The 11,396-nt window shown below is 43.0% G+C and overlaps 1 protein-coding gene across 1 annotated transcript in view; it reads left to right on the forward strand.

Moving 5' to 3' along the window:
• C11H8orf48 (chromosome 11 C8orf48 homolog) overlaps nt 1-8,702 on the forward strand; it is a 59,653-nt gene extending 50,951 nt beyond the window's left edge. The window contains exon 9 of the mRNA XM_075763729.1: nt 8,610-8,702. The gene's annotated coding sequence lies outside the window, so the exon portion shown is untranslated. The remainder of the gene's footprint in view (nt 1-8,609) is intronic.
• The last annotated feature ends 2,694 nt before the right edge of the window (nt 8,703-11,396 follow it).

Raw genomic sequence — 11,396 nt, forward strand, 5'->3', positions numbered from 1 at the left:
CATGTAGGAAGGGTTTAATTTATCTGTAGCAGGGTACGTTTACTGATCTACCTGATGTGTTTGTGTGACTGTATTTGTCTTCGCTGCCTGGAACCAGGCACCCTTCCCCTTCCCCAGCAGTGACATTGACCCGCCCAAGGGCTTATTCCTGTGAGTACAAATCAAGTAAGTGCTTAACCCAGGTGAATTTCTACTGAGCACCTACGTGCAAGATCAGAAGTTGCTTTGCCTTTCCTATTCCTGCATAGTCAGATTGTTTCTTAGGCAGAAGGAAAATACGGAGTGACTCACTGATGTGCAAGACACAGCCAGAGACTTCCAAATCACAATTACGGGTTTGAGAGAAAGCTGTGTGCTTCAGAACTCTATTAATAGACTTGAAATGGTCTGGAAATTTGTTGCCTGCTCAGTTTTCCCAAATGCTGCTGGAAATCAGAAGTTGTTTATGTCTTCAGGCCAGTGGTATCCTCTAGAAGTCGATTGCTGATCTCTCTTCAGCTCCCAGAGGATGTGTGGATTCATCATAACTGTTCTCTTTACATCCAAGAAAGGGCCATAATCTTAAAGAAATGTGTCTCCCTGCTCATTTTTCAATTCCCTTTCAGGGCTGATGGCATAAGGTTTTAGATGTCACTTCATATGACCAGTGTAGAGGAAATGATACGTGCCCATCACTCCTCTGATGGCAAAACCAGTGAATTCTGCTCCTCTGGTATTTTAAAGGGGCCAGTGAAATGCCAACCCCCCTGCTTTGCATCTGACCTCCCTTGGGTGCTGTGCAAAGTGGCCAGCCCTCGCAGCTCTTGCACACAGAGGGGTTTGAGGGCTTAGCGCTCTCGTGGAACTGCCTTTGCCATCTCATATCCCACGTGCCAGGTCCTGGCTTTCTCATCTGCTAAGGAAGTTGCTTTGGTTATGATTTTTCTTCAAATACTGGAAAAAAGCAGAGCTCTCCTGGCTCCCTTGGCCTCTCTCAAGGGGTACTTGGTCTGGAGTAATCTTTTTTCCTTCATTTTTCACTCTAATGAAAACCACTATCCTTTGTCCAGTATTTTCTCTTTGATTCTACCCCCTTATTCTTCCACGGTCTTGGTGTTGGATTTGGTTGAAAGATTTCTGCTAAAGCTGTTTTCCGTTAGAAACCATTTAGCCACACCAAACCATTTCACAGGAACATCTACTCACACAAAACTTTCAACAAACACATGCAGACACTCAAGACCTCCACGTGCTGTGGGCACGAGTGTTTCACACTGGCAGTCTTAGTCTGTTTTTTCACTTTTTTGTGTCAGAGTGTAATTTTTTTTCAGAACGATAAAGCTGGAAAGAAATTCTTCCACCTAGGAAAGTAAGGCAGTTCAACGAGGCTGTTTCCAAATCACCTTTCTTGCATGTATTTATGTCATGAGGAATTTCAAAACTTCAGTTTTCTGGTTCAGTTTGGGACAGAAGAAAGTTTGTGGAGCAAAAAAATCTGAAGTTCAATCAGTTCTTAGTCGTAGATTTACAATATGTCATATTTAAATGAAAAGAACCCCCCAAAAATCTAGAAAAGAATATCTAAAGCTTTTCATGATCTTTCACTGTTGTATCCCTGTCCTCCCATACACTCTTATACATCATCTTCCCTTGCTGTACTCTAATTATAGATTCCTTGAGGCAGAGACCTGCCAATGTTTCCGTCAGTAAAGTGCCAAGCACATCTATGATGCTTTACAAATAATCATAGAGAATGCATATTTTGTGAAATATTTAAGCTTTTCCTGTTAAAAAAAACCCAACTATCTGCCATATCAGGCACGATTAAATTTCAGTGTGCCATGCTTCCTTTGGTAAGACGCTAAATTACCATCCTTTTCCTCTGTCATTCTTGCTTCTTGCCAACGAGAGGCAAAGACCCTTCTCCCCTCTTCTTCCCACATTATGGAATTTTGTTTCAAACCCTGGCAGCTTAGATGCCAGCCCCAGTCCCAACAAAATACTCTGAATGTCTAAGGTGTGTGAGAATAAGGGACAATCGTCTCAAATCTTCTTTAGCTGCCCATGGAGACTTTGTGTTTACTGAACTTTAACTCTTTATTACCTAAAATGACACAGAACACCTGAGGTATAAGAAGCACCATGTTTAAGGCTACATAATTCTCCCTGTCTCCCCTAGAACTCTGCGGGACCTGAGCACGTCGAGCATCTTGCGAAGGGATAACTGCATCTGACAGATCATCTTCTGTGCTTGTAGAAGCCTGCTTTCCAAACCCAAGGCATTTCACAGGTTACCAAGCGCTGCAGAGAGCTCCTACAAAATGAGGCTTCTCAACTTGCTCTTCTTTATTTGTCATTAAAGGCAAACAGGCAGGGAGCACTCAGGAGACGCAGGGCCTCTCGTCACCAGATGGGTCCATGTAGACTTGGCTGCCGGGCTCCCTGGGGCTGGGTGGCAGCACAGACCTCTCCTCAGCAATCAGCCGGATCATGGCGCCGCGTGGCCGGATAAACCACGTAGTCATTTACTGAATTTACGGTGGGGGATGGAAAAACATTTCTTTGTGCCTTCATAGAAGCGAAGGAGACAAACACCAAGATGCAGTGTCTGAAGGAGCTGGTGAAGCCTTTCTTAAGTGTCTGTGTGAAATGATGACTTCTAAGTGTTTGCAGAGGTCCCCAGCGGTCTTGCCCGCTTCTGCTTCCCAGACTGCTGGGCCTGCCTTTATTCTGGCTGCCAAAGCGCCTGCAGAAATGTGCACTCCAGTCCCACTTGCAGTGATGTTGGCTCTGTTTGCAGCAGCATCCGGGGTGGTCTCTGCCTCTTGTGTTGCTAAATATGCGTCATGCAGGCTCAACAGTGGAGATGTAAATTGCTTCATGTCACTGCTCGCTTAAATATGAATGCAGATGTTGCTGTTTACCGTAATGAGATTTACCTTTTCCCCTGCTCACTCCCTTCCATCTCGTGGCTCTGTGGCTTTCCTTTGCAGAGTTGACACACTTTCAGAGGGAAATGACAATTCTTAGGGAAACAAAGGGAAGGAAAGACTGAGTGATCTGAAATGAGGTGAGAAGCCCACCGCTGATAAAAGCTCCCTACAATACCAGAACTTACAGATTTGTGTGTGCATGTGTGTGGGTGTGTAAGAAAGGAAAAATCTTCAATTTTAAGGTCTCAGATCCTTTACAACAAGATAATGATTTCAGGCTGAAAGCAGCATTCGACTGATCTTTTAATAGAATTCTTGGTCAGAAAAGATCTGTTCGGAGAGGTGGAGATCAGAGACAACCAATCACAGCATTGACCCGGTATTACATTAGACCTAAGGTAAGTCTTCATGGACACAGTTCTTTTTCAGAAAATGGAATGTTGCTTTCTGGTTACAAACATAAATGTAGTTGGTCCAAATTTTCGTGATCAAAAGGGAAGAAGCATTATTGGCTTCAAATTTTTCTGAAGTCTGCTTTGCATGAATTTGCCTTTCTTCGTCTGTCAGGAGTCTTTCTTGAAATTAGATGGTTTATTCCTCTCTCCACAGTAAGGATTTGGGAATAAGTAGTTTTTCTTAAAGATCTTTAGGGATTCAATAATTTTGTATTAATATCACTGTGTTACAAATGAAATTATTCCCAGGCATGCTGAAGGAACTTTAAACAGATAGCGTTCCCTTCGTGTTATCACAAATGGTTCTGTGGGTATTTCCGAATCTGTAAAATTTGACTCTCCAGCTCAGAGTGATTCAGAGTAGTGACATTAGAAATATCTAAGTAAGATAAAATTCCATATGGAAATCAATATTATTGCTTGCCTGTATAAAAATAATTGATTAATTCCATGATGTATTACCAATGAGTCTTTGCCTCACTAACTGTTATGTTACGCAGCTATTAGCTGCCCATAAATCCAGCCTATTAACCATTTCTGCAGCTGGGCTGTGGTCATGGTATAACTCTCGATATCCAAAGAGGTTGGTCTGAATTCAGGGACATGTAGTGATCATTTTGCTCCTCTCTGTGATCCACAGTATCCATAAGTCAGAAAAATTTGATAGCCTAAGCATTATTCCATGGAGAGATAAGGAGACATAACTGTTAAATCAGGCCGCAAAATCAAAAGATCTAGTGAAGGATGATGATGAGCACAGGAGGCGGCATCCAGCATCCAGCAGAACAGCCTCCTCCTGAGGATAACACATGGTGGTGATTGCTGGTTACAGCTTAGATGTTATTTGTCTTAATAAGCAGATTTCTTTTTTTTTTTGACTTGTGAAGCATTTGTCACTGCTCCATTGCTGGAGACAGGATGCTGGAGACAGGATGCTGGAGATGAGCTGTGAGCTCACCTAGGGAAGCATTTCCTGTAACTCATTCTTCTGTTAGACGCTCACTTTCCCCAGATGAAGATGATGTTTTCCGGGTAGAAGCCTTTTGTAAGCAAAGGGGTTTGACCCATGGGATCCAAGTCTATGACAGATTAATGTGGTGACGTGAGCTCCTAAAGGTGACCAAAGGAGGGAGAAAAGGGTTAGACAAAGCATCTCTGAAAGCCTGCTTTGTTATCTGTGTTAATAACGGTTGAACCTCCGGTCGCCCTGAAAAACCTAGGTCCTGCTGGGCTACAACATTGGCAAAATTGTCACCTGAGATTAGTGGAATTGTTGAATAATGTAAACAGATTTGTGCTTTTTATATCGTGACAGTCCTCAAAATGTTGTGATCTGCCAAAAGGCCATTTAAGCTAGAAGAAATCCACTAATGAGAAGAGTGCCACTGAATGGTAAACTCGGAGAAGTTTCACTTGAGCTGGTCTGAGCAGGAAGGGCCATTCTGCCCCAAGAGATGGGAGGGCGAGTGAGAAGAACAATATAAATGGGTGGTAATGCCATTTTGCACAAGAGAAGAGAGAAGAAATTGGCTGCTGTGTGTAGGTGTGGTGGATGGAGGTATCCAGGTGCGCCAGCTTTAAGGTCTTACTCCAAGAGATAGTACTCAAGGTGTATTTTCAGTGTGTAAATTGTGCCTTGAGTTAGTGTGGCTAACGCATACCTCAAGGATTTGAGATGACAGCTGGGAAAGAAATTTGTTGCTAAAATTGCATTTTGGTTTATTTTCCTCTTTTTGTAATCTTCTTTCTCACTTAATAATTAAGAGCCTAACCTTTTTCTGTGCTAGAATTAAATTACGTGCTTTCACCTTTAATCTGCTTGATGTTGAGCGAATTCAGCTGAAGCTAGGAAACACAAACCAGATTACTTCTCCAGAGGAAACATATCCATTTAGAACAGTAAATGTAGGAAACCTCTTGATGTGTAATCTGCCATTTGAGATGAACCCTACAATGGAATAAGTCTCCTGCTCTTCAAGAATGAGCTTGAAGACTGGTATTACCAGCTGCGGGGTGCTAGGAGCAAGTCTCTGTGTCAGTAGAGATCAACAGTTTATGCATAGGTATTCCCTGGTCATTGCAGTGAGCCGTACAATTTCAGAGATAATTGATCAAAATATGAGATCAATTAAAATTAGTCTTAAATTTCAACAAATTAAGTTGATTCTTTATGAATAACAGTGCAGCCAGCAAGATCTTGATTTCTCACATGTGGTTTCCATACCTTATACATCATCGTATTTTTTCATTAAAACCTTTATAATTAGATCCCACCTTATCGGGACTATATGCTCTGCTTGTTTTCAAACAAGCTAGCAATAAACAAGACCTTCCTGCTGATCACAGCATGGCTCTGTGCTAATATACTAGTAAAATCATCTGGGCAGAATAAAGGCTAGTAGAAGGATTTGACACAGTTGCAGGATCTGTATGGGGTTGGTCTGCAGGCTTATGACTCCAGCAGCAGTGACTGGAGGGAAAAATTCTCCCCCTTCTTATGCCATATCTGCCTAAACTTGGCAACACTTGAGCAGGGGTGTGTTCCCAAGAAAAGAAATGCGTAAGTGTTGTCATTTCAGTGGGGTAAAAAATTAATTCAATCTTCACTGTTGAACGTAATGCAGTTTCAAAGTTGAAGCTGGAAGATGCAAGTTAAGACCTTGAGCTACAAAAATAGTTGTAGAAGCAAATGCGTAATGTGACATTACACAAAAGGATTAGTGGGAGTGAGAGTAGCATTAAACTTTGCTCTTTAATAGGCAGTGTGGGACAGAGTCACGCTCAAAAGAACCAGACTCAAATATAATCACCGCATCTTCATCTGAATGATGGACCCCATGCTCGTAGTTGAACAGAATAGCTCACCTTTGAGTAGAGGAAAATTATACTCATTGGGTTGGAAGTTAGAGCACAGAATAGGGATGGGTAGTTTTGAAAAATGTCCTTGAAGCTTGAAGACACCCAGAAAAGCTGCTGTGACCTACTGATAATATTAGCTTAGAGTAACTGCCAGCAATTTCCTTCCTTATGTAAAGAGGAAAACGTAGGTATGTGAACAATGGTAAGAGAGGAAGAACTTTCAGGCTATGGAGAGGCAAGCTGAGCGAGAAATCGGCTGTGAGCCCTGAAGGCAGGGCATGGTGGTGTGCTGCTCAACTGCCTCTTCAGACAGAAGTGTATCTTACCACCTATTTGGAATTTTTTTTACTCAGCTGCAGACCTCCTGGCTGCCTTTGATTAAACAAGGATTGTCCCCTAGACAGGGTAGTGCCCTCCTGATAACAGTTTCAGGGAAATTACACTCGACAGATCCATGGACAGATGGTGTAAATGCATGGCAGTAACGGGTCTCTCTCATCTGAGCTGATGGAGGACCTGTATCAAAGACTGGAAGCGTAGAAGCTGCACCTCGGTAGGTAAAATCAGACGCCGTGCAGAAGGGTCAGGGTAACTCAGACATACTAGCTGTCGTATTGCAACAGTTTATGAACGACAGGGAAGCAAGACCATAATCGTATTCCTCCCAACCTCTTAGCTGTCCTTTTGACCAGCAAGTAGGGGGTTGCCCCCTCTGCGTAAGCCCTCTTCCTCCCGTCTTGTCCAGTAAGAATCTCCAGCTGTGGCTTGTCCGGGGAGTAGAAGCTACAGACAAATGTTCAGACCTGTGCCCCCAAAGCAGCTATATCTGTATGAACACAGCAAGTTTCAGCAAGTTAAATCTGCTTCTAATTCTGTATTTGAAAATGAGCTTAAATGCCAGTGGTGATGTAATGTTCATTTACATTTAGATTCTGTTTCTATTTATTTTTACTCCTATTAACTGAATCTTGATTCTAACAGTTTGATTTTTTTATCCATCCAGGCTCTCTTTGATATGAACAGCTCATTTTTTACTTAAAGCCTGCCAAATTTCATGCCTTATTGATTCAATAAACGAAGAAGAATGACAGGTAGAAGGGGAAATGGATGTTTCCTCCTCAAGGGAAGGCTTATAAATTTGATATGAACTGTTTCTCTAGGAAATGTTTCCTCTGATTGCCACTGAAATGGCTCTGGAAGGAAGTGAGGGGGTATCATTCACCTCGGGTTTGTCCTGGATATGCATAGCTGGAGAGATGCTTTGGTTTTAAGATCTCTCCTGCGCCGTATTCCATAAACATGAACTGCCTATATGTGAGAGATGGCTTAAAAATAACTGCACGTCTCTGATCTGCAGCCTGTATCTCTGTGGTTCTTTGCTCTCAGTGCTGCTGTGTACTGTGAGACCCGAGGACTATCCTGGAGGTAGGAGCCACCAAAGCACACTGCGATTAGTTGTGTCCTCCTCAGCAAATAGGTGCGCTTCCCGTGCAGGAATGCAAGTAGATTCTGAGCCCCTTCATATCCGCAGAGCATGAGGCAAGGGCAGAAGAGCTGGGGCATAGATCGGCAGGTGGCACCTGGAAATCCAGACTCAGAAGAGCAGGCCAGGGGATTAAGGCAGGGACCTAAGCGCTTCTGAGCATTGGGTTCATTTCTTCTCCCAGAAAGATCAAGGAGATTTATCTTTAGAAGAAACAGGAGTGATAAGACTAGGGTCATCAGCAAGATTTCTCCAAGTACTGGGAGTATTTACTCCCATAAATATCCATGGGGGTGACAGAGTTCCCTAGTGGGATGGTGTTGAAAGAGTTGCTGGAATAATTAGTTTTCTATTAGGATACACACCACATTTGATACCTCTCAAAGCTATTGTTTCAGGCTCTCCATAGACACAAACACACTGGTTACATTGGATTCGCCTACTCACACTTTTCTTCAGAACAGAGAGGTTTACAAGAGTCCTATTTTTTAATTTAAGATCCTGAGATAATTACATGACTTCAGGAGGCAAGAGACTCATTGTGCTGTGACTCAATCCAGGCAGGCATGCAAGTGAGAGAATAGACAAGCCACAGCTAATAAGAAAGCTCTTTATTGTACACAAAAAGTTACATTAAACTAATATTATAAAGGCTGCAAATTGAAGAACTCCACAATCAGAAAATAGCAGAAGGAAGGTTGATTTTATGAATTTAATTAGCCCCTTTGCCCATTTACATCATGATATACTCCTTAATTACATGATCACATCTTTTTCCAGCAGACTGCTGTCTTGAGGTTAGATATTGTTGCCAGCATAATGTATCATTAATTTACTTTTTTAATAGAGCACACAAACTGAATATGGCAGTTGCTTTCCGCTCATTTTTTTCCATTACAGTGAACTGTTCTTACAGAAGAAGGCTGCAGGGAATATCACATAATGTATAGGATACAACTTATCCTACAGATTTCCGGACGTCTAGCAGAAGAGGTATGACGTTCTTTTATTTACCGACAGGGTTGCATCATGTAGGTGAGCTCAGAGATACCGGTCTCCTCAGTTAACCAGCTTTGCTCACGATAAGGAAATGTGCTGTGCGATTACTTCTGTGCTGGGCATTTCCAGTCTGTCAGACACAATGAGCCGTGTTTACAAATGCTGTAAGCTGAAGGAGCTCCAAAAACCTTTGGAAATCCATATACCAGGATGAAATTTGATCCTTTAAATAGATGCAGTCAGATTCACAGGAAGGAGTTCATCAAACCCTGAAAGATACAATTTTTTTTTTCTTTTTGTTATAGCTTTTCTTTCTCCCAGTTATTTGCTTGCAATTTTGGTATTTCTCAAGTTGGCTGCCTCTTCATTTTCCACTTTCCTCTCTTGCTCCCCTCCCCATCAGAACTAACAAGAACAACAGGCTTTTAAAAATACCCTCTGTAAAACTCCTCCTTGTCAGAAATTGCTCTGTATCCACTGTATGTGCTGCTCTGCTGAGTATGTGAACAGGACAGTGCCGAACGTGGACACAGGCAGCAGGAGATGTGATTGGGAACTTTGTTCACTACGTGCTGGTCTGACACTGGTCACATACTTCCTTTAGCCACTAAGGAAGTCCAGTAAGTCCTTCAGAGTAGCTGCAATTCTGTTCTACTTCTTGCATCATATATACGAGTCCCGAGTCGGAGTGGAAAAGAGCCGCTGCTCAGGACAGTAGCCTTCACGGCAACGGAAGCCTGATCTCATCTGTCTTCAGTGGTGTTGGCCAGTACTGCTCCCAGCTGAAGGGCAGGAGTAGGAGTCAAGGCAGCTTTGCTTCTGGGGATTATCTTCTTTTTCTCTGCTTCAACACCAGCTTGAGAAAACCAAGCCTCTCCCTTTGATCCTTACAGATACTCCGTCAGAAGCAACTTTGCCTTTCATTTGATGACCACCTCCGCAGACCAAAAAGAGAAATGGACCGTGTCCTTGCTGTGCAAAGAGCCAAATGCAAACAGGAGCATGTGTACGTGCAAGGAAAGGCCATGTGTGTGGAGTAACAAAGCAAGTTGCAAGCAAGGGCATCTGATTTATGGAAGTAGTTGGGACTCATTCTCTGCTCTTCCCAGCTCTGCGCTTTGTAGAAATGGGCCCTTCATTTTAGCTTAATAATGAGTCCAGAATGTAGTATAATGAGTGCTACCACTGTCAGACAACAGACCTTAAAGTTTTCTCAGCATTTTAAGAGACACGGACAGACTTCCAGCTTTTTGTCTGAAGCTTTGATTAAACCCTTTGTTGATACATTCCCTTTCAGGCAGAGGTGAAGAGTAAGGGGAAAAAACCAGCCGATGTCTGAGAGCATGTGGGCTCCCACCTCTATCCCTGATAATGCCGTACAGATCTAAGCCACTTGTTGCCTTTTCCTGCTCAGTGTCTTGACCGGTTGGGCCATGTGGCTTATGAAATGCCTCGCTTAGCGAGGGCGCTGACTGAGATGATTGACAGCTTTTCCATGTCAGAAGACCAAACTGGCTCAATCCACGGCAGGGAGCTTTAAAGCCTTAAAAAGAGCAGAATCTCCACTGCTCACAGGAGCCCATTAGTGATTTTCTGCTTTTGAATCTAAGTTTAGGATGGACCATTAGGATCCCAGATAACCTTATCAGAGGTGTCGGAAGGAGTTAGCAAGAAACTCTCAGTTTGATTCTTGTCTGACCACAGAAGCAAAAAAAAAAAAAGGAAGAAAAGAAGATGCGGATAGAGGGGGAAATACACGGGGAGGGTTCTCCTAGCCTCTAAAGGAGCATTGACGAGCATTAATGGATACTAGAAAGCAGTATGTTAATAACAGGATATCGGTATTTATCAGGCACTACATGATAGGTGAAATGCCTGATCGCAGTGTTGATAATGAGCCCATCCAAGAGAAGTGTTTAAAATTGGCTGCAGATTGCAATTAGCTTTTCCCCCTGCCTTATTTCCCCCTCTTTCCTCCTCCCATTCTGATATGCCACTCTCACTACTTACGCAATTTTTCCTGTCAGGATTCAAAAGGAAAACAAAGCCATTTCTGGTCTTTCACCGTGACGAGTCATTCTTGAATCTCGTTAATATTGTCAGATCTTATCAGAAAAGCGACAGAGACGCCTGCATCAGCCCTCTGCCTGACCGCATCTCCCACCACACGGAAACATGGGAACAGAAGGATGTGGCATCTCTATTATCTTCAGCTAGCACAAGTCATGACACAAAAGATGTGTTAAACTTTTCCCATACATACTTCTTGCAGAACTTACACAGTGTTCTAAAATAGTAGAAAGAGGAGAGGCGACTTTTGATTTCATTTGCAATTAAAGATTTCTTCTTTCAGGCAGCCATCAATGTCGAATGCTGCTCCCTTGCAGTCTGCCGTAGCCCGACATGAACCGAGCGCTGCTAGGCTGCAGTCACAATGCACATGAGAATGCCGTTAACATTTAATCTTAATTACAAGGCAACCGTTACTACCTAATCTTATCCTCATTTCATCACATAGCCATACCTGTAACCCAGAGTTCAACCTAACCAGCGTCTGATTGTTCTCTCCTTGCTACACGGTAAGGAGCACTTCCATTAAGCTCAGCGGAAGGATCAGGCTGTCCAGCCGAGGCAAGCAGTGGGCTCTCAGGCTAAGCCTCTGCTTCCATGCTTTCTCTTTTTTTAAAT

The sequence above is a fragment of the Balearica regulorum genome, chromosome 11 (genome assembly GCF_011004875.1).
Source record: "Balearica regulorum gibbericeps isolate bBalReg1 chromosome 11, bBalReg1.pri, whole genome shotgun sequence".
Lineage (NCBI taxonomy): Eukaryota > Metazoa > Chordata > Aves > Gruiformes > Gruidae > Balearica > Balearica regulorum.